General features: G+C 50.6%; 1 protein-coding gene across 1 annotated transcript in view; it reads right to left on the reverse strand.

Annotated features, from left to right (window-relative positions):
- LOC116434687 (uncharacterized) overlaps window positions 1-23257 on the reverse strand; it is a 219960-nt gene that overhangs the window by 182997 nt on the left and 13706 nt on the right. The gene's annotated exons all lie outside the window — the stretch shown is intronic.

The following is a 23257-nucleotide window of genomic DNA, read 5'->3' on the forward strand; positions in this document are numbered from 1 at the left end:
CGGTTTGAAGCGGAAGGATTAATCCGGACCAGGGGACGCAGCGCAAAAAGGTCGTATTTGCAGAGGACTCCGGTCGTCTAGAAGACGAGGTCGATCGCGAGGCAGCGCGCGCGGGTCCTCGACACTGTGCGGTGCAATCAATTTGCAGAAGCTCGGGTACGCCGATGCGATATCGCGGCCGGAGCGGATTTGCGGCGTGACCGACGATGCGTGACGCCGCGGAAGACCACAACAGAGAGGGGCCGCCGATTGCGTACGCTCCACTTCGCCGTGCTGCGGGGTAGGCAAAGGCGAAAAGCTTGCGTGCCATCGCATCGACCATCCTCGCCCGTCTCTCGCCGCGTCGCGTAATTGCCGCGAGTATCCTTTCGAATCGATTCGCGGATCATTTAAATCCCTAAGCGATCACGTACCCGCGATCGAGCTGTTCGCGAGGCGTCTTTCCTCGCGGATGATGCGTCCATCGCCGATTTGTAGCGTCCTTAATCCATCGAGTACCCTCAATCCTAGGAAATGACTCAATTTCAGGCTATCGAGACTCGCCGGCCAGTTTGTGGTTACTATCCTTTATCTGGTGTCTTCTTTACGACGTGTCAAAGAATCATCCATCACAGCTACATTACGCTCAAACTGTTCCTATCGCTTCTCTACATGTTTAGAAGCCCAGAAGCTAGATTCTAACCTGTTCCTACCGTTTCTGAAGGAACCTGTCTAATACCACAGTAGCCAACGACTTCATTAACTAGATGAAAATGATACGATGCTGTTTCCGTAATCTTCAGCTGCCAGATATAGATGATCGACTCGCGTCTCCCAGTTCCCTTCTACAAGCTCGCGTTCCCGGACAGATTAGCGGCGCGCGAAAGCTCGAAAAGACACTCGAGGCAGGAGCAATTCGGCCAATTACCTCGGCACCTAATCGGCAGCCGTTTCCACGACGCGTCGTCGTCGAGGAGGCCCCGTCCCCTAGGCCGGGGTGTCGGCCGGTGTCGTGAGAAAGCAATGAAGCAACCGGTCGTTAAGGGCCCCCCGTCAGTCCGTTCAGGCATAATCGTTTATCGGAGTCATGCGACCGTCGAACTACCAGTTTCCAAGTTTCGCCTTAACTGCCCCCCGCCCCCCGAGGTCTGGCATGGCGGCGCTCGGAATGGAGGGAAATCCAGACCAGACTGCGAGCGGGACTCCGGCCGCAGACGGGTCAAAGAGGGAAGAGGTCGGTCGTTTGATCGTAGCTTTGCAACCAAGTAACACCTTCGGCCGTCGCGTGATACCGGTAATTACTCAAAAATACAGCCGGCCGAGCGGGCCCGCGCGTTCCCGCTCCGGAACGCCTCTGCCGGTCGCTCGTTACGCGGTATCGTGCGCGTAAACGCGCCTCTGCCGCAGTTGGATGCTCGGCCGACGAGGCTAGGCTCATTCATCGCGGACTCGCGCCTGCACGGAGACGCGATGGCGCGCCGGGTCAACTATGCGAACGAAGGTTAATCACTTTCCGGGAAGTGATCGCGTTAGCGGACTGGACCGACCTGAGATTATCGGATTCTTTCCTTCTTCTTCTCTCGGTACGATCGAGTCGCTGTTGCCGATCCTTTCGGATGGAAAGGTGGAGCCAATGGATCCGTTAGATCTCGTGTAGTTTCTGTTAATGGCGCAGCTTGCCACCTTGTTCGCGTCACACTCGAACGAAAGCAAAATGAAATTGCTTAACGAACTAATGTCCGAACGGTTCTGAATTCTTTAGCTCCTCTATAACGTCCGTTAATTGTTTAACTAACCTGCACGCGGTCTCGCTCGCTGCAACTATTAACGACTACTAAAGAGCGGACACAACGACGCGATTCGATTCGCATTAAACGCAAGATCAGCCGGCACCTCGAATACTTTCGCAACGTTCCCCTCGTCGCGCTTGCAATCTTGCTGGAACAATCGTTCCGATCGAACCTCCGGAACGATAGGGGACTGGTTCCAGCAAGCAATTAACGGAAACAAGAAAGCCGGACGGTCCCCGCTGAAAATTATTACCGCGTAGGAAGAAAACGCTCGGCGGGGCCGCGAAGATCGGCGTTATAAATCGAGGAATACCTTGGTCGGAAAAAGGGTTGGACGGAAGAAGAAGAAGAAGAAGAAGAAGAAGAAGAGTTGGGGGGGTGGGGGATCGGCTGCGATTCCGGGGCGACCGAAGCGAGTCGAGCAAAGGAGACCGTCCGCTCGGGTAATAACGACGCACGATTAATTTGCATGGTACGCCGGCGCAATCGGAATCGCTGTTACACGATTCGAGAGCCATAAACGAGCGCTCGGCCCGAGATCGGATCGTGTACGGCGCGGGCAGATCGGTATCTGCGCGGAGTGCTCCTCGGACCTCGGTGTATCGATATCGTGTGCCGCTGCCGTGTCGTAACGACTTTATAACGGATATATCGGTGCCTGAATCGAGACGAGGAGGAAGGAACGGAAGGGAAGACAAAGCGGGAGGGGAAGGGGGGTGGGGGCGCCGACTGACGTCAATTTTCCTCTCGATCGCCGCTTCGTGACGGCCCTTTGTTACGTTTGTATAATGCCCAGGACTCGGACACGACGATCGTTGTTGCACGTAATCGCCGGTGAATTACATTCAATCGATTCGTTTTAATCGGTCGGCGCCGAGCAATGGAATCGGTTGCCGCGCGTGTGGGCGGTGCGCGCGGGGACAAACACACCCGGGGCAACGGCGAGCGACCCGATCCGGAGCGCTGCCGTCGAGTTTTTGCCGCCGCTGAAATTTCCCGGCGCAAATATCGAGCGATATCCAGGCGGCTTCCACGCGGCCGCTCATTACGCGGAGGGATTAGCAGATTAGTGGTCTCCGTCTCGGTGACGATAAACGGCCACTTTTGAATTAAGAGATTCCGATAGTTAACGGCCGCTCGATTTCTCGTGCTTCCGCGGTGCGCGCGCGCGGGCTAATCCAGTCCATTCCGGTCTTTTAATAAATAAATAATTGCCACCGCGGCAGCTGCGTCTGCACCGTTATCTCATTTCCCATAGCACACGTTCCGAGGCGGTGAAGCGCGCGCTCGCCGATTACCAATTCCGGGATCCACGGAGAGGACCGGACGGGTTTCACGGGTTCGCGGCTCCGTGGCAGCCCGATTTTTCGTATTCGATTAATCGCCGCGGCCCCGAGAACGTCAGCCGAAACGCTTAATCGGCGGCCGGGCAACCGCCGCCGCCGCCGCGCGATCACTTTATTAACCCGCCGGACCCCGATCGACTCCGCGATGCGGGTAATGACGCGGTTATCTGCTGCTTTTCGACGGGATTGATACGCCAATTAACCGGTACACGAGATCCACGGAGCTGAGCCGTTAAAATGGCCGGCGTATAAGGTGTACACGAAAATTCCGGGGATCGGGACGGGATTTTTGAAAGGTTGTTGCTTTGGAGAAAGTGTTCCGAGGGTTGTATTGGTTGATTGATCGGTGAAGATTCATTTCGCGGCTATCGGTGTTGCAGCGTTGTTGACTGTTCGATAGATGAGTGGGGAATATGATGTTTATTAGAAGTATACGATTATGTTATAGTCCGATGATTGATAATAATGAGAGTATGTTTATCATTGTCTCGCAAAGGAGTCGCCGGTAATCGATGTTCAGGACAACTAATTATCGAGACAAGAATCGGGAATCAGAGTGCGAACAGCTATACCGGGACACTTAATAATAAAATCACCCAGCCCCGATTAGTGTAATATCTAAATATATCGGCGGGCAGAGCGCCGTAATACGCGCAATTTATAACGCAATTTACATGCGCAATTTGATAGAAGAAACTCTATACTACACTTTCCCGACCCCGCATTTTCTTTCGCATTACGTTAATGGGCAAAGCTATTAGACGCACGTATCCCGGCACGCCGGGCAACGGCGGTGGAAAACGGTGTCACGTGTTCGAGGCACTAAGTTATCGATTAATGTCTAAATTACAATCCGACGGTGCTCTTTACGCGTTCATTAGACCGAAGTTGCTCCCGAGATTGAGTCGATTCCGCGAGCGACGTCTGTTTTGCGGGCTCGAAAGAAACCTCTTCGTTTCGGCCGATTTAATTCGCGCGAGGGGCAGCCCCCCAGAACGCGATCCAACGATTCCCGTCACGATCACGGAAATGCCGGGGAACCAGTTACCGGAATCGTGTCGCGTCGGCCGGCTAATCTTCGAAACAATTCCTAAGACGTTAGTCAACGAGTTTCTCGGTCGCGTGATGCAGGTGAACCGGTTCTTTACAACTGGAACTCGCGTCATTCGAACACTTCATTTCGCGAGTTACCTTGCGATCCGACCGATCACGGAACGGAAAGAGTATCTAGGCTTCCGTCGGGGTCCTACAAAACTTTGCTCGTCTCTAATGATCTTCGAAAAGCGGGTTGAAAAAGAGATTAGCCTACGATCGAAAAGCGACGCTTAAAAGTGATGTATCTATTCGTAGAATTCGGTTTCTATCTTTTATTTCCCTCGTGTTTCACTTAAAAATAAAAAACCAGCAATTACGTTGGTATTCTCTATATAGAACTATAATAGCATAAGCTACGTATAGTTTCCCGCGCTGAAACGGAAGAAAATCGTTCGCATAGCTCAGCCTCGAAAGCATTCGAAAGAGTATCGTTGAAAATCGACGATCAGAACCGTCGAAGCGTTGTTCCACCGGTGAAATCTGAAAGGGCGTGGTTGGCGGAACGGCTAGGCCAGTGGCCCATTGAGAACGGCGAGGAAGGTTCGACTGTATCAGATCGGTAAGGACGCGCCGCTCCTTCTCCTCCCGATCCCGTTCTCCGAGTATATCCGTTGTTGACTCGCGCGGCACGCCGGACAAGCGGTTTTTGTTGGCGCTGGACGTTGAAGTGGCAGTCCCGGGGGCCCCGTTTCGCCCCGAGGCGCTCCATAGAATTCGCGAGGCGGAGGAGCGAGCGAGGCAGAGAAAAATATCCGAGATGAAATCGGCGAGGGTCAAAATGCGTGACAAATAACGCGGCTTGTCCACCGCGGAATGAAACAAAACCCCGGCGAGGACGCCAGCGCCGCTTTGTTCCCATTGTGGGCCGGTGTCACTTCAAGGTAACCCGTTGCCATTCGGCGGAGCACGGTGTCGGGTCGCCATCAGATGACGCTTGATAAAGGAACGACAAATTGGTACCACCCGAACGACTGCTGCTCTTCGCGGAAGATCCGCGGCCGATAACGTTCGCGTCGATAAACACGCTACACGACCCCGCGTCCCCTGCCCGTCTCCCCCCGCCCCCGTTCGCCCCCTCTGCGCTCTACCCTTCCAGCGTATCGTGATTTCATGCGCCGTCGTACACAATTTTCGTACGTGTTTCCGGTACGTTGAAAAATCGCCGCGTTCCGCCGAAGGAGAGCCACTCCGGAATGGAGAACCGAATCCGATCCAACGGCCACTCGCGTTCCCTTCCGAAAGACGGCTTATTGGAGCTTGACACGTGCGCGCGGGGTGCTTCTGGGTGTTGTTGTTGCGTGGGGTGGATTTCGGTTGGTACGCGGAATTGGGAAGGGTAACGAGACAATGGGAAATCGAAACCTCGTTGAAGGATTGAATAATTCTAGATTAGTCGTGAGAGATTCAGACTTGATATTTCTGAAATACAAGCTTTTCTGTTTTATTGCATGATTCTAGAGATTTCGGTGTAAATCGTGTAGTTTAACCCTTTGAACTCTAGGCTCCAATATTGCACCAGTTGTAATATTAAATATTTTAATGAATTTTAAGACTACCTTAAGATTATTAGATCTTCCAGATATACAAAGTTTGTACTGAGGGAATTAAAGGTCTAAGAAATGTTATAACATTGTTAATTATCAGTAGGACTGCCATGAAAATTGGTAGGAGTTGCTGACATGTTATGAAACCATCTAAGGGTTAAATCATGCAGATTTTAAGAATTTGAAAGTGTTTGGTAATAGATGTCATCGGAGAGACGTTTGAATGGAAGTAATTAGCTAAGAGGATGTAAAAGTGGCGGGATGTTCAAGATTAATTGTCGAAGAAAGAGAGATCGGTTTAGACGTGGAGTGATCCGAGCCGAAGAGGCTTCCGAGAAAATGACGATTCCTATAGCCGGGCGTCCATTCGTTCGCAGATCCCATCGCGCTTCCCAGGAACAAAGGATCGGCCGGCGAACGCTGACCGAACGGTTCTCGAAAAATTTCACAACCCGATCGGTCCGAAAGATTCATCTGGCCGTCCGGATGGGTTCGTCTTACGACATAGACAAGCTCACAAAACATCGTTACAAGAAAACCGGAGTCCGGTCGTCCCCTTTCCTCCCGATCGGCCCCGGCGAGCGTTGTAGCCCACGATCCCCGCACGATGATTGACTCGGATGACATCGACGGTTATTAAATCAAGATAACCGGTTTACACCGGGCCGGCCGGCCGCCAGGAAATAATAGCGATTGAGTTTGTACGGATATGTGCGTCGTGACAAAGGGAGGACGCGGCCGTGTACAAAGCTGGTTCAATCACGAGGTACAAGCGATCGCCGATCGTGCCGTCCTCTTTGTCCGGCCCAGTGGCGTAATCTTCCCTCGCGTTCGTTAGCCAATCGACTACCTCGAGTCCCCCTAATGAAAAATACCTCTAAACGATCCGAACTCGATCTGATCCGTTCATTACAAACTATTTAAATACAATAGGACCTTCATTTGACTATCCAAATCCTCTAAAATCCTGATCACAAACACAATAATTAACATTCTTGTTTCTCGAACGTACTCTCAAGAAGCATACGTCTCTCGGTATATACTCCTAGTCACCCAATTAAATCGTACAAACAAGGCTCCAGCACACCCGTAGAAATCCGTATGAAATTTACAAGTTTCTAGGAGATACCTTCGCTACCATCAATCAACGATCAATAAAGTCGCCGTCCCCCGCCCACGCGCAACGTCGGCGAGGCGCGATCAAAAGGAGAGTTCCCTGGACTGGCGAAAGCGGAAGTCCCCGGGCAGAAAACAGTCGAAGGAAGAAACCTCGCGGCGAAAGAGGAGCGGGCAAACCCGTCTGAATAATGAACCGTGTTCTCGGGTGCTTTACGCGGTCGACGGACCAGTCCCGTTTCCGTAAATTATAACCATTAGCGGCAGTTCGCGATCGCGGCCGGTCTCCGTACCGGTAATTTTCGTGAAATTAAACGCGCCGAATCAATTACTCCGTTCGGCCCGATAATGGCCGGCGATGGCGCGGCGCGGCGCGGCGCGGCGCGGCTCGGCGCGGCTTGCACGGGCGCGGCCGCGCGAGATGGGAAATTGCGATGGCTGTCACCGTCTCCGCCGGCTCGGCGTACCCCGCGTTTGTCAAAGCGGCCTCGCCGGGTCCCCGTGGCGAGCCGCCGCTTCATCCGGTTGCGAGTAATGCCCGATCCGCGTCACGGAGCGGTCATAAAAATGCAATTTGCTCGGCGATTACGCGGCGGACCGACGATTTCAGGACGATTTATACAATGTGCTCTCGCCCGCTAAACGATCGCCGCGGAATAATTGAAGACGCGGTGGAACACGGTTGACGCGGGACCCGGTAACCGGTTCCAGGCAACTTCCGTTTAAGAGTGACTTATCGACGCCTCTTTTCGCCGCCTCTTCCTGCGAACGGCCGCGATCTTACGAGCTCGCGAAACGATTCTCCCGTCGTTTTCCATTTATCCGCGTTCCTTTTTCTCTTCGCTTCGCTTCGATCCCCGCTTTCTCGAAACGGCTCGACTCTCGCTGACACGTCGTGTCGCTTAATTACTCGTGGCTACGGTGTGGTCGTTTCTCTGGAGGTAACGACTGCTTGATATTCTTCGCCAGGAAAGTATGAGTTCTCGAGTAGTCGCGACGAAATAGATCAGACGCTAGATAATTTACACGAAGATTACTTGTCACTTTTCGTTACACCGGTACGTGTACGAGGATCGCGCGCAATTCTCTTCGAAGGTCGGCTTGTTAAACTCGAATGATTATAATTCCAACGAAAATTCAGCTTCGCCGGGAACCTTCGTGTCGGGAATTTTAAGAAATTCATGCCGGGATACAGAAAGAGCCCGGAGCGGAGCCCGGGGACGCTGGGTATCGTGTCCCGAGAGCCGACAACCGTGACGGATGAGCGGGGACGCGGGTCAAGGAGCGACACGCCTTTTAAGGAGCAGGACGCCGGTCCCAGGACGAACTTTTCTGTCAGAAGTCGTCGCGTTTCGCGCCCGCTTAAGCAACCCGGACCCACCTCGACGCGCGGCTCACGACGGACAACTTTCTGATGAACTCGCTGGGATTTTGATTGATCGAACGGCCGACTGCGCCTTTATCATTCCGCGCGCGCGGCGGGCGTCGCGTCGTTCCCTCTCCCCCTCGCTCGGCCTGTCTTCATATTTCACGATTAACTACACGAAAACCCGCGTAATACGCACTGCTCAATATCGTCCTGTGCCCGGGGAGATTTATCGTCGCGTCCGCCGACGAACGGTCGACCGGTTCCCGCGCGGATCCAACGAATGCGGCGCGGCCGAATCCAATAACGTCGCTGAAACCGATGTCGCGTATTTACAATGCGACCCGTTCTCGTTTCTCGGCGTTGCTCCACACCGGCGAGCTTAGAAGACACGTCATCGAGCCTTTCAGCCGCTGCCGTAGACCAGTTCCAATGATATTTCATGCTCGCCCGGCCTTGTCCAATTTGCTGCCACGCGCAACGATTCCCGAGCGGATACAAATTAAGCGGCGTCGCTCGGATTTTTAATCGTTTCCGCTCGATTAAGTCCATCTCGACGACGGGACTTATGAATGGCCGGCTCTGCGCGGATAGGAAACGCACCTGCGACAACGGTTGTTCCAAACTTGGGCGTATGTTGCTGCCGGTCGGCCGGCGATAGTCGGCTCGCGGAAAAAGTCGATCGGCTTCTTCTTCCCGTTTAACTGTACCCGCCGACCGCGGGCCGTTTTTGCGTCGACAATTAATATCACTTGTCGCGTTTCACCGGGGATAAACGATAAAATAGAGAGAGCATTAATTTTAATGGACCGAGATACGGTGAATGTATTTCACCGCGGCGAAACGCATTTCGCGATCTCATCCAATTTGCATTCGCCGCGCGCTCTCGCGCGACCGAACGATACGCCGCTCGGACGGATTTTTGCGGTTTTCGAGATCAATTTCGCTAATTGCGGGCATCGGGGGGATCAGAGCCGCGGTATCTCGCGTGCGAGCCCGGTAGGATTGGAATCGGATCGGTAGGATTCTGCTCTGGAAACGAGGGAAAAAAAAGAGAGCGGAGAGTGCGAGAGAGAGAGGTTGCTCGCGCGAGTACGCGGAAACGCGCAATTTATTCCCTTCAGGCTGGTCCCGATAAGAGGGCCGCGATCTCCGGCGCAACACGCCGGTCATTCGATTTGACCTGGATTTATGCGATCGCGATCGAAGCGTCTTCCACGCGAGAGATCAGTTTCTTCTGATCGTCAACGGTCTTGATTTGTTTCTGGTGCATAGCGCGCTGACTTTGTAATGCGCGAGTCATCCCGGCCGGCTCGCTGGATACCTTGATAAATCGCCTCGCGCACACCGGTGTCTTGCCGCGGCCGCTTCCGTGAACGGTATCGGTCGGATCGCTTGTACTTTCCAGCCAAAAATCCTCGCCTTTATCCAGGATCATCGCGAGTGTCATAAACGCCGGCTGAATTTGCTTTTTATGGCACCTCTCGTCGGAGGTGAATCCTCGTCTTATCAGCTGAATCTTCATTTTATTAGATCGTTCGGTATTTCCTATCATTTAAGAATCTTCCCTTAGTTAGCAAGTAATCAACATTGAAATTAATCGTGTAAATACACGCGTCAGTCGCAGTAAAGTAAACTAAGTTTTGTAATAGGCGAATTCAATACGAACGTTATTTAGTTCGCTTAGAAAAACGACGGAACTGCTGGAATGATTTAACGATATCATTTGCGGAACAGATCACGTTTACACGCGCAGAGCCGAAATATCTCGTTCAGAATAGTTCGAAGTCGCTGAAAATATTCAGGCTGAGATCTAGCAACGAGATACGACGGTCGAGCTCGATTTGAATATGCAACAGCTGCGATGAATTCCGCGCGCAGCCAGCGAACGGGAGACACGTAACGGCTTCACACTTTCTAGCTCGAAAAAATACCGTTTTAATCCCCTAAATTGGCGGTCGAACGCGGCCACGATTCGCGTCCGGGCCGAATCGCGATATCGCGATTTTCCACGATTTCACCGCTCCAGACTAGCGGAAAAGTCTCGCGAACCAGCTAGCTAGCTAGCGAGCGAGCGCGAATCGTCACGGCGGACCGTAACTTTCTCGGTGTCGAGCGGACAGCCGCGCGCACCTGGACGATCGCCTTTCACGCGTCTCTCGCCACTGGTCACGGGACGGACATTTTCCATTTCGAGCCGACTGCGAGATGCTCCCGATCGAGACGCGCCGCTCGCTTTTGCCAGTCTATTGCAGCTCGCGATGGTCTTTATTATTGTTAGTTGGCTAACTCTTCGGATGAACGAATATTGTATCGTTTGCTTTTGAGCTCTATGGATGTAGGACACGTCTATGTATAGATCTTGATACTTCCACGTTATTTCTATGAAAAAGTATTATCCTCGGGAATATTCTAACTTCTAACCTGGAAATGCGGAAAATATATGTTTACCTCGGTCAGCAATCTAAGATTAGACTAGGTATTTCTCGCGAAGTCGCTATATCGAACATTCAAACGTCTCGATGAAATTGCAGGGAACTCGCTGGACCCCAGAAACGAAGCCTGAATCTTCCACGGCGCGTCTTTATCGGCGATATCGATGGAATAGAAGGTTCACCTACAGTCTGAAGCGTTTCCTTTCCCTCCCACGTGGCTCGATTTCGAATCCGCGGCGTCCAGCGTCCGAAGAAACCGAGCCATTAGACGCGGAGGCTGAAAATTCCGCGGCTCGCTCCAGTCGGCCGAGAGCCTACACGGAAACGATCCTAGCGGGGCTATGATTTATAGACGGTGGCTCGTTATCGTGAAAGCAGAGGAGTCACTCCTCCAGAGAGGATCTCGCTCTCCTCGGACGTTCGGCATTCCGAGCTAGATTACTTTGTGCTTTTGCGAGCCTCGCCACGGCGCGATACGAGACGACGTTGCACACGAGATGCGACGGGACGCGCGTTCACCTGCTCTACGCGGGCCGGGCAGAGCGAAATCAATTTCTGCCAGGCCGAGGACAGTTTTAATTCCCCGGCATTGTCTTACGCTCGTCGCTCGCCGTGTTGCCGGCTGTTCATCAATCACCCGGCCGCCGCGGATTCTCTTTTAGACGCGCTCCCTCGCCAAGTTTCGCTGTCCCGGCGCTGCTCGTCCGGTTGCATCCGCTTGTGCAACCGGAGCATGAGTTCGGGAAACGGAGTGACAGCGGATCACGAATTTCATTGTGCTATGGTATTCGCCAGTCGAATTAATGCTAAAACCGCGGGCCAAATTTAGAGGTGCGCAGCGTTCGGAATAGTGTCACGGGTATTCGTGGAACTCGATCAGTTAATAGGCTTTCGTTTAATCCGACGATGATCCGCTGATCTTCTTATCTATAAATTCCATTATTTTGCGCGCACCGAAACATTTCAGAATTTCTATTGATCTCCTTGCTTCGGTGTTTCGTACAAGTTTAATCTTCGACTGTCCATGTCAATGCTAGTCTCGACCCCGGGTCAAGAAGTTAAACTTGCGTAACTTGGAGGTTGCAGGAACTTCGTCTTCCGAACTTCCATGATTAATTCCGAGCGAACCTTAACTCACCGCACCGGGAATATTCCGACGTACATCACGACGAAAATCCGCGGAGCTCGATCTTCGCAGGCCGCGATTGGACAGATGAATTTCTAGATTTACGACACGCGGCGGATCGATCACGCGGCCGATACGTGTTCCGCGCGGCGGACAGATTACGCGGACCGTTTTCACCGCGTAATTAGACACGCGGTTGCGAATTTACTTTCCTACGAAGGTCAACGTTGCCTCTATCAATTAAGAGCTCGGCTGTTAATTAGCGAGGGAACCGGGTAATTGATACCATTCCGCACTAAATCGCGATCGAATTAATTCCCTGGCATCGCGGAGCTTAATTGGCCGGCGACGAATTAATCGCGCGCCGCGGACGCGTAAAACGGGATTTCAGTTTTTCCAGATTTTAATTGGTTCCCGTGACACCGGGTGGCGGGCGACGCTGGGGAGAAGCGTGGAGAGGCTCTTCGCTACTTTACTGTCGCGTATCTGCTCGACGTTCGGTAGTTTCGGCAAGCTTCTGGCGTTCGTTGCTAGACTGGATTTTTCTGCATTGTATCGTTTAAAGATATTTAGAACCCATTACTATTAATATTTTCAAGACGTTCAGATTATTATATATCACTGTTTAAGTACTGAAAGCACTAATGCTGAAATAAAAATTTGATTTCTCAATTTGGAATATTATAGTCCAACAATTATACATATTGATCTTCGCGTGAAAATTCGCAGACTGGTTATTTCATTTTCACTATTTTCTACGAAAACCTGTTAACGACGGTTCTCATGAATGTTCATCGCAACGATTTCGTTTTTAATAGCAGTGATTAGCGAGGTCAAAGTCGACGGATTCCGCTCGACGATAGCAACACTATAACAGGTTTATTGACACCGGTGTTCGCGGAAAAGTCGAATAATTCAGGAGTTCATCGAATATGAGAATCAGCCGGAGATTCGTGCGTTCGATATATCTAAACACCGCATTGTTCGATAACGACCGTTGAACAAGCTCGAACGATCGCTTCACCTCGGCAACGGCCTATTCAAGTCGAGCATCAGATTTGCAAATATGAAATCTCATGCGCGGCTAATGAATTTCATCATGAATTTTCATCGACACCTGCTATTTTTACCGCCGCGAATTTCAATCGGAGCTCGATACCGCAACGAAAAATCTGACAAGCGAGAGTAACATAGTTGCATCCTTGAGTTTAATGCTCGTCCCACGCAACAGAGAGCATGCATCTACTACTAGACTATTACTCGATGACTGGAGGCCGAGGAATTCGATTGATCACTTCTCATTTCTTCTCTCCTAACTATCTATATAGTATACCGGTGGTGGTTTACTATTAGATGATATTTGAAAATGTGGATCTTTAGTAAAAAGAGAATTAGGAAAACAATAATATATTTAATAAGATAAAGGAGACAATACGGACAACAACACGTAAAATACAACACACGACTCTCGCACCAAAAATGTTCTACTCCGCTGTCGCTCACCAAAATGTCCTACTCCGCTGTCGCTCACCAAAATGTCCTACTCCGCTGTCGCTCACCAAAATGTGTTTCTGCACGCATTTCCACTCGCTTTTATCACACACCCCCATTCGCTCTGTCTTTCTCACCCTTGCACCCTTCTCACTCGCATCTTCCATCCATAGTCAAAACTCACGCAGTCACGTACACACTTTTCTCACGGTTCAGTCGCTCAGTTCCAGATACTCTTCCTCGCATTCTTTCAGCCACTCGAAATTGTCTAAACGCAGTCACACTATTTCCCAAACATCCCGGCGCCGGTCCGTCGCAATATGACCTGGTCGCCCTTACGCACGCACAACAAACCATTCATCCTACAATAAATATTCTCGATACTACATCTATTACTTTTATTTCCTAATTTCCAGTTTTCTAACTACCGGAAGGATCAAATTAACCCATTCCAACGTTTGTATTTCGCAAGTATTTAAATCATGACGTCGTTTCCGCGAAAAATTGTAGAATAGATTTGTGTATTTATAGAGATATAAAGGACTCTTCAAATTTTAAGAAACACGTCCTAGTTTCTATGAAATTAGAAATAAGTCGCTCCAATCGCTCGGTAGTTTCACTATTAATTTACTATCCGCCAACATTTGTGACTGATTATAACTACAAAACAGTAATCTAGGAAGACACCTCTTGCCCCGTGTCATTCCATTAGACACCAAGTGATCTCCCAACTGTACTCGCAGCTAACAAGGGAATCGAGGATGTTCGCACAACGGTTCCCGCAAACGAAACGTCCAAGCACCGCGTTGGTCGTATTATTAGAACACAATGCCAACCTATCCTCGTTTCCCCGGCCGATCCCGTGTACAACAAATTATTATAACAACTGCGCAAAGCGCGCGGCTGGTATCTTATCTCCGGTCGAGCCGCCGGAATCGAGTCGGTCGCATCTCGTTAAGCGACTCTCACCGTGGCATCCATCGGGCGGTAATGAATAAAAAAGAATGGAATCGGGATACACGCTTTCAAATTCCGCGGCGTCTATCCCCGAAAGCTTCACGGGCACCGAGGCCCCTGCAGCTGCTTCTATAGAACGGGGCCCCGGTGCCCGAATTTTCACCGCGCGAAATTTGACAGGGGCAATTTATCAAAGGAAACTCTCGCAAAAATGGGCGGCCGGCCGCGGAGCGAGAGGAGAAAGACAAAGAAAAGGAGGCGCAAGAAAGTCGTGGCGCGGCTCGCCGCATACGACGGTCGATTTGTTAGGCGTACACACCTGCCCGGGCGTCGTTCCCGGGACAATAAGCTCTATCTCGATCTCCCGAAAGGTCCTTTTACCGTCTTGCCAGCAGCCAGAGCCCTCACGGGGGCGATATATCGCTCGAAATAATCGTGTATAGCGTTTCACTGCGAACGTTACCACCGGCCATTGTCCTTGGCTGGCTAAGTAGCTGGCCAGGTATACCCGATACAGACCCTAGTTGCTCGCGGGATCGATTTTAACCTGTTCAACCGACGATCGTTCTACTGTGAACCTTCGTGCAGCCGGAAATACGAATGAAGGGAAATCGTCGGGCTAATTAATTGGCTTATCTATCTCTGAACGTACCTCTCGCTGTGTGAATTGATACACCGATAGGACTTTTCCGTTAATCGGACATCGAGCTTCGATCAACTGAGGATATAGTGTCGATAGAATGATTTCGGTAAGATTATAGATTGATATTATTGATATTTTCAATATTCGAAGTTAGAAGTTATTGATATTTTGATAATATTGAACATTAAATACTTAGAGTATCGAAGATATTTGGACGTTCAATATTCAAAACACTAATAATATTGAATATTAAATGCTTAGTGTTTAACACTAATGATATTGAATATTAAATACTTAGTGTTCTGAATATTGAACGTTCAAATATCTTTGATAGACGATGTTCCATATTATCAATATTCATTGTTCGGAGTATATGTACACTCGGCCTTCTATCTATTCAATACTAACATTAAGTACTAACAATTTATAACAATCCTAGAGTCTTCCACTTCGATATAGTAAAAGGAAGCCTCGCCCAACGCCGTTCTCGAAGAACAGTACGAGAAATTCGGGTGACGCTGGATTAAGCGATTCCTTTCCCGGGTCGCGGTCTCACAGCGGTGAGATAGTATGCGTAACGAGCTTGGGACAGGTACAGGAAAGCAAGATTCTTCCAGGGTTATAGACCCTCTGGATTACATCGTTCGTAGACTCCGATGACTATACGGCCGGCCGTTGAGCGTACTCGCGCCGGCCGTGTACAAAGTACGCCCGTTTCAAATTACAATGTCCACCCGTGTTATTTTTCTGCTGGCGCGGCGCCGCGGCGGAACGAGTTCGAGATTTACGAGCCCGGCAATCTTCCTGGATTTTAGTTGAAACGGACCAGTTCCCGATGGCCGTGCACCTGGGATAAACACCTTCTCGCCGGCCGGAGCAGGCTTCTAAATGGACGGGTACCGCAAACGATTAGCGTCTCGCGGACAGTCGATAATAATACCGTCCGTCGCGATCCGCGGAATAAAATGCTGCCACGGGGAAAGCGGAGTGCTCGCTCAGCTCGCCAGATAAGAGAGCAACGCGAGCCTATAATGCGATGTAACAGATAGAGAGGCGAGAAGAAAAGGAAGAGCGGATTTAATTAGCAAACGAATGAGGTAAAAGGAAATTCTAAAGACTATGTTGCGTGCAGCTGTTCGATTCAGCCGGCAAACGGTGTGTTATTAAATGTATTAAGAACAATGAGGTGTAGAGTAATCGACGGAGATTTTATATAGAGGCTCCGAGCCAGCTGCCTTCACTTTCGTTTTGTTCTAGTCACTTTTCCTACGAGAAAACCCGCGACGTTATTCACGTTTTCTTCCCCGAGTACCATTCACTTCGTTAGGCGGCGGATTATACTACAACACCGAACTCGGCTCGTGTTACGAAAACGCAGGAGACTCTCGGGACTTCGAGGAGAGAACAGCCACGTTTGTGGAGCACCGGTAACACGTTCGCGCGCATAAACAGCGGGACTGGATACGTCGGACTAGTTTAAAGTCGTGCTCGCCTCGGCAGATGTTATTCCGGAGTCAACGCGATGAACCCGGTACGTCAGGCTCTTATTAGTTCCCCGTCATCCCGACGGTCTCCCGGCATTTCCGATCGCCGTCCTCGAAAGGGCAAACCGTCCCCGAGGTTTTCCCCCGACGCGGATCCGCGCAGAGATACGGAGCGGAGATCGGCAGCGGTTGCTTTGTATGGTAAACACCCTTCACCGGCGACGTTCGGCATAATCAGAGACCACGAGAGTTATTGCTCCTGTTTACGTTCCCTTTTTTTCCCCCCTGTCCCCCACCCATCAAGTTCGATAACCTTTCGCCGGCCGGGAGGATGAGAAAGTAGCGACTTTAATCGTCTATCATTTCCTTTCCACGGACTGCTGGATTCTGAGCGCGAATCGGCAACAGGTTTTCCTGGGGACACCGTTCCCTTAGCGCGACGACTGGTTGACCTTCTTGCGTTTTCCCATCGCGAGCGGCCTCTTATTCTCCCATGCATCCGCTGATCATCGGACGCGGATCCTTAAAATTCCTCCGCCGCTATAAACCGACACGAAACCGGCGACGACGAGTTCAACGGACTCTAACACGCATAAATCACTAAGGTGCCCATCATATGAAGGACGAAACCCGTGAGAGTATCTATTATCCGTTTATTCATAAATACCTTGGTATCACCGGTGACTCAACCTTCAACGTCTTAGGAATCATTCCTCTAATATAATAAACGATCATTACTCGTCCTTTCAATGCTACGAATTACGTAACCTAAAGTACTCAACAAAATATGCTAATGTAACTCGACTAATTCCATAACAAATCCCTTACATACATCTCCCTTCGCTAACTCCCCAAATATCGACTAGTTCCACAATGTCGACCAATCGCGACAAGAAACATCCCGTCCTCCCGCGTTTCGTCCTTCGACTCGGCGTTCCCATTGGTAACGGTCGACCGTTAGCGGACCTTGAGCGGTGGATCTCGCAGGAACACTCGCGTAATTTAGCCGGCGAGCGCCGGAGGCGGCGGCGGCGGCGGCGGCGGCGGCGCGGAGCGTCGTTCTCGTTAGTTCGTCGATCGGGAATTAAGAGGAGAGAAAGGAGGAGAGAAAGAGAACGTGAAAGTAAGAGGATCACCGGCTACCGGCGCGGCGAGGATCGCCGGTCGGCCGGCCGGCCGGACGGCCGGGAGGGACGGGGACGGGCTCGATCGATGAATCACGATCGAGGTCGCGGATAAGCCGGGGGAACGCGTCAGTTTGCATACGCGGGAACGCGAGATGCGCGTCGCGTCCCGTCGGTCGGTTATGCAAATCGGGAGATGTCTGGCTTGGCCCCCTGGACGCGATAAACCGGCGATCGTCGGTCATTTTCGGTCCCCGGGAAACGTCCGAGAAAGATTGCTAATCGGCCGCTGAAGAGATAGCGGCTGTCTCTCCGTTCCCCGGCCGTGTATCCGGTTGCTTCTTCGGTGGCTGGCCGCATCAGGACCAACAGCGATCCTCGTTAATTTCGCAGTCTAATATGAACGATTATCTCGGGACCGGCGGTCGGGAATTCGAAGGAATGTCGACGCCCGGCCCGATCGTCGTCCTCTTTGGTAGCGTCCGCGGCGGACTTGTTATGCGCGCCACCCTGATAAGAAAATACCTGCAGACTTCCTATAACGCGCGCGCGAAGCCTCTTCGGGGGGAATGGAATCTTCGGTATCGCGGTTCATTTTATTTTCTGCGCTCGGTAATTAACACATTAAGGACTGATTGCTTCGACTTTGTTGGAAGACGATTTCTCCTCTACTCAGTTTATTGTATTGCACTGTTCGATTCTATTTATAGAAGGGTGAGAATACTTCGAGAATTCCTTGCTAAGTTATACCTGAACTGAAACATAAGTCAACTAATAAACACACTCCTATATTCTAGAAATCGGAGAGTTCAGTATAAATCCTTCAGTGTAATTAATTCAAGTATCCACGATTTCAAGGAAAAGTTCTTTGAGGCTACTCCATAGAACTACATCGGGAAACTGCCTTAAAAGGCTCGCAGTCAGCGAGGTATTAATCTATCACACCCGATAGGCATCGTCGATTTTATCATTATCACCGACTCCGTAGCCTTTCGAAAGACCTCTCAGTCCACGCCCATGGAGACCGGGTACCATTCGTCAAACCCTTCGATAACGATCGGCGGAACCCGTCGGGTGTCACTAACGTCCCGGGCGCTCGTCACGTAGCTGTCGCTTCGGTTTCCCGGTGCGCGATCCCGGCTGAATTTATACCGTCCAATTAGCAGAATCTCGGTGACACCGGTGGCGGACATTAAAAGGGGAGCGCGGCGGACGGACAGCCGGTGACAAAGGTAACGGGGCGTCCGCGGGACGCGGGCGCGCGTCCCGATCGGGACGGAGCGGGCCGGACGCCGAAGTGGCATCTTCACTCAGCGCACGTCTCGCGTTTCTTTTCAGCCGGCCGAGCTGCCGAACCACCAATTAAAGCTCGCTACCGTCAACGAGCTGCTCCGCGGAGCGCTGGCAGCCTCTCTTTCCCGCTTGGCCCCGGAACGCGTGCACACGCTCCGATTCCGAGATTCGAGGCAGCAGATAACGCGAGATCGAGCTCTCCCCGCTTTGGGACGTCGTGAAATCGGAATCACCTTCGACGGACGCGGCCACGGGAACGATCATAGGCGCGCGAAAGGATTTCAGCTGCGCGGCTCGGCTGGAATCTGATCGAGCCGATGAAGCAATTTCGTGAGCGCTCTCGAAGAATTCGCGCAGGAATTTTTGTTTCCATCGACCTCTCCGAGAAACCCCGAGCCGAGATGGATGCCGATTCGCGGGTTTTCTGCGGAACCTGCAATCGGCATGGTAACTACAATGGAGTTCGTTGAATATTCTGAGCGGAAATCTGGTGCGTTTTTCTGTAGAGTTCTCTCGTAGCAAAGGAAAGTAGAGAAGATCATTCACTATTTGATGTTATTATCCTAGCATCACATTATCAGCTGAGTTACTTTATTAAACGTTTTCATTCGATTGTCTTCGAGTCATTCAGAAATATCGGTCATCGGTGACCGATATGGTTAATGCGTTCAGAAACAAGTTAACTTCGATTCTATCGAATATTTGAAAGAGATTCGAAGGAACAAGCGTGTTCGAAGGGAACATTCCTGGCAGATCGACGAGGATCCAGCAATAGTCGCGGCTAACAAAAAGTTATAAATCCGGTGATTAATTAGAATTTCCCCGGCGCGGATACGGGGAACCCGGTTTTCAGGAAACGCGCGGGATCACCCCAAAAAGAAATCGATCTCCCGTCGAAGAACGGGGGATATCGCGTTGCAGCGATCGAGATAGCGGAGCGTCGACCATCCACGTGGACGTCCGAGTCAATGGTCGTTAAATTTAATGAGCCCGCTCGTTAATTCCGTATACCGACGGTTTCACGTACGCAATAACAAATTACGCAAACGACTCGAGCTCGGCCCGGCTCGGGCTGACGCGCTCGCCGCGTATTTTCATAATATTCTCCCGGAACGTCGTCAATTAATGCGGCGTGCCTGTGCACACGCGCGCGCGCGCGCGCGAGCGGGCGAGCGGGCGAGCGACCGCGAAACTCGAGCGGAGGCAGAATTTCGGTGCGCGGCCGGGGATTAATTTTGACGTTGGAACGCCGGTCACGATAACGCTCGTAGCCAATGTATCGGACGGACACGGGGCCGAATTACGAGCGCGCTATAAAGATACATCGCCGGCCCGTAGACGAGGACCTCGCGCGGCGTACCTGAGGTGATAATGTAAATAAGAGAGACCCGGCCCCAGTGTTGCGCTCAATTTGCGACTCCGGCACGCGCATAATTTAATTGTTGCATTATCCGACCCATAAAGATATTATTTACGGCCGGACCGACGAGGCTTTTCGAGCCGTCTCTGCTCGAGCAACGATCACTGTGCCACGATTAAGCCGGCGTTACAGCTTCGCCGGGAGTACAGGGTGAGCCGATAACTATGCGATCTCCTCGAGACTGTTCCGAAACCGTGAATTCTTGTTCGCGTTGGTTGGGATGTAGCGTTGAAAAATTCTGTGGAATGTTTGAATAGATGCTTGTAGATTTTGATGAATATAGAGGAGATGTGATATATTTCGGTTCGATGACGGTATTATTGTCATGAGAGATGGTTTTAATTGTGTAGGTGATAAGTATTCGCGTGGCAGTGTTTACCGAGCCACCCTGTACATTCCAGGCGCAAGATACGGTATCGTTACGGGCAATGAAAAGAGAAATCTTCTTCGACGCGAAGAGTAATAATCGGAACGGCCGACGAAAATGCTGACAGACATGGTTAAAGTAAATATTTCGAGCCGAAATCGTGGTGAAACGACAATTCGAATGAGAGTATCCTCTTAACCCGATTACGCTCGATCCTCCGCCGCCCCTCTGCCCGTCGGCGCGTCCGTGTCCGTTTTCGTTTTGTTCTCGTTAATGTCCGCCCGATGCGATCTACGGAACACGCGAGGCTCGTAAAGATGCAGACATTTCATTCGTTTTTTTATTTTAGATTGTTCCGCGGGTAAGCCACGCGGAAACGTGTAATTAAGTCGAATGTATCGCATACGCGGCGGGGCATTAACTGTTTGCCCCTTTAATTATTGTGCGTTCGGTGCCGCGCCGGTTTCACGGAAACCGGCAGGATACGGTGATACCTTCTTCTTTTATGTACAAAGGATAATTTGTGGCAACATGTAAGCCGGGCGTGCATTAAACTGGAAAGTGAAAGGTGTGTATAGGCCGTGGCGTTTGCAAAGCTGCATAATCGCGCCGGGTTATTGTCACAGAAGAAACTTAACCGAGGCACCGAACGGCTCGGATGAACGTATAATATTAATACTTAATGCGTCTATAATAGGTAATGAGCGTCGGGCAGATTATTAGGAGATTTTATCGATCGCAATGAAACGGGGATCGTTCTTGCGGGAACGGCCGCCCCGAAAAATGTAAAATTGGCTCGAGAGTTTGCAGGCGGTAGAAAGCTCCCCTTTCGGACGCGTTCGCTGCTTTTTATCTTCCACCTGGCGAGGACTTTCCATGAGACCGGGGACGATCGAACGGGGAACGAGAGAAACGACAGGATCGACGGACCAGGCCGGCCGTATTTTTGCTCTCGCAACGGGTGTCGCAACGAGACGCCGAACTCGATCGAACTCGATCGTCGTCACGACTGCAGGGACGCTCCTTAAAACCGTCCGCGATCCGGACCGCGATACAGGATCGACAGACGCGGCGAAATTCACGATGTTGACGAAACGCGGCTAACAATTCGACGACCTTTTCACCCCTCGCGTTCCCGGTACCAGCGTGATCGATCGGTGTGTCGCGTTCGTCACACGGAATTCGTACTGTGACGGGCAATGATACGAACCGCTATTATATTGGCATTCCGTAATTGATGTTACGGTACAATTAAACGCGATGGTCGCCGATCGAATATCGGACGTATCGTCAAGTAATCACTACTGTTACAACCCCTAGTTCATAATATTGAATTCACTGCGACGGCAATAAGCGTTAAATATTCTGCAATATTGTTGAACCAGTAATGATCCGTCCAATTAACCTCTTGCCTTACGATTTAGTTTCACAGTTGCATTTGTTGCAGCTACTAATTGGTAATAATTCATTACAAAATCGAAACGTTCCATGCTCCTCCTAGGTCTGAATTTACACTAAATCATTCAGATTAACGACAAGAGGAATAATGTTCGATTTGCGTTCAAACGTACCGAACGCGATATTTATTTTGGTTAAATCACATTTGAAATCTTCGCCGCGAGCCCGGCACGTTGCGAGGCGAGTAGTTACGGATGAAATTCATGCCAGAAGCCAGTCGTTTCTGATTAACAGTTGAAAATTCTCTGTAACCCATTTCCACGGGGAACAACAACAACGAAAGCCGCAGCGATCGAGTAACATCAACCCTCGATCGGACGGATAAGGGGCGGATGATTTCCTCGTTGGCGATACGCGCGAGAACGAGCTCTCTTTTCCCATCCTCTGCGAGCCGATCGGCCGATCCTCGTTACGGGCAACGGCCAGCCGTAATCAATTTCACGCATTGATTAATACGAAGTAAATGAATACCTGGGAATCGTTCGCAGATCTCGCGGGCGGAACGTACGTAGCGAGAGCGAGAGATGATTTATCCGGCGTGGGTCGAGGGCTGGCTGCCACGCGTAATTATCATACGACAGCCGATTAAAATTGCGGCCGGTGCCCGCGTTCAACATCAATTTCAGCTAATTACATGCATTTTCATGTCTATGCGCGGGACCGAGTCGGCCGGCCGCGGAAAAATCGGCCGATACGTGCCGCGCGGACTCGATTATTCCGCGCTCGGTGCCTTACCGGATCGATCAGTGTTTCCCAACCTCGTTCGAGTCCGAGATCGGTTCAACAAACTACCGAGCAGTTCAAATTTTCGAAATTTTCTCTATAGAAATTCCAAGATCTGTCGAGGCTTCGATCGGCAATCCAATGTGCGTAGTGCTGAAACAATCTCTTCAATAATTTGTTAGAGAAACATTTATCTTTATCTCAATTTTCTTAACAGAACCATGGAAGTCAAGATTTGTCACATATGTTAATTGTCGACCTTTAATGAATTTAATGAATCTAATAGAATTCAGAGTCTAATAGAATTGTATCACTCAAATTTGAATAATACGGCGTTCTATATGTTAATTGAATACGTGGCTAAGATAAGTTATCTCTCTTAATTACAAGAAATTGAAAGGTGATAGGAGTGCAAAGTGTGGTATCAGGAATTAATTACACTCCCCACGAGTATCGTAACGATTTTTACACGGGCAATAGTATTTCGTAGGTAATTTATA

The sequence above is a fragment of the Nomia melanderi genome, chromosome 10 (assembly GCF_051020985.1).
Source record: "Nomia melanderi isolate GNS246 chromosome 10, iyNomMela1, whole genome shotgun sequence".
Taxonomy (NCBI): domain Eukaryota; kingdom Metazoa; phylum Arthropoda; class Insecta; order Hymenoptera; family Halictidae; genus Nomia; species Nomia melanderi.